The sequence below is a fragment of the Sander lucioperca genome, chromosome 8, assembly GCF_008315115.2.
Source record: "Sander lucioperca isolate FBNREF2018 chromosome 8, SLUC_FBN_1.2, whole genome shotgun sequence".
NCBI classification, from domain to species: Eukaryota; Metazoa; Chordata; class Actinopteri; order Perciformes; family Percidae; genus Sander; species Sander lucioperca.
In genome coordinates, this window is record NC_050180.1 from 35,939,284 (window position 1) to 35,940,078 (window position 795).

Here is a 795-nt window from a genome sequence, read left to right on the forward strand (position 1 = left end):
TGTGTGTGTGTGTGTGTGTGTGTGTGTGTGTGAGTGTGTGTGTGTGTGTGTGTGTGTGTGTGTATGTGTGTCTATGTGAGCATGTCTGTGTGTGTGTGTGTGTGTGTGTGTGTGTGTGTGTGTGTGTGTGTGTGTGTGTGTGTGAGTGTGTGTGTGTGTGTGTGTGTGTGTGTGTGTGTGTGTGTGTGTGTGTGAGTGTGTGTGTGTGTGTGTGTGATCTACTTCACTCTTGTCTTCCAGGGTAAATAATGAACTTGGGGTTTGGAGCAGTTTGGACAGCGTTGATATTGGACAATAATAAACTGTGACTAAAAATTAAATGAACTATGACTATGTTCCAACACTGGACTTTTAGTTATTACAAATGTTGATGAAAATGTAGACTAAATATTAGAGGTGTAGAGAGATGTATGGGCTGAAATATGTGCCACTAGAAACTGAATTTGAATTGCTAAATGTTCATCATTGCATTGAAAAACTGAATCTGAATAGTATCATTGGAAACTGAATTCATTAGTTTGGAACTGAAGTCCAATAAAATTTGATCCTCACTGAAAATGCAACTCTCTATATATCTTCACATTTAGTTCTCACAATTCAGATTCAGTTCTCAAAATTCAATTTCAAGTTACGAATAAATTCAATTTCAAATTATAGTATTCAAATTCAGTTTTTCAATGCAATGATTCAAGTTTAGCAATTCAAATTCAAATATAAGTGATTCAGATTCAGTTTCTGGAGGCACATATTTCAGCCCATAAAGATGCCTCTATATGTGTTCATATCTGTGATCAA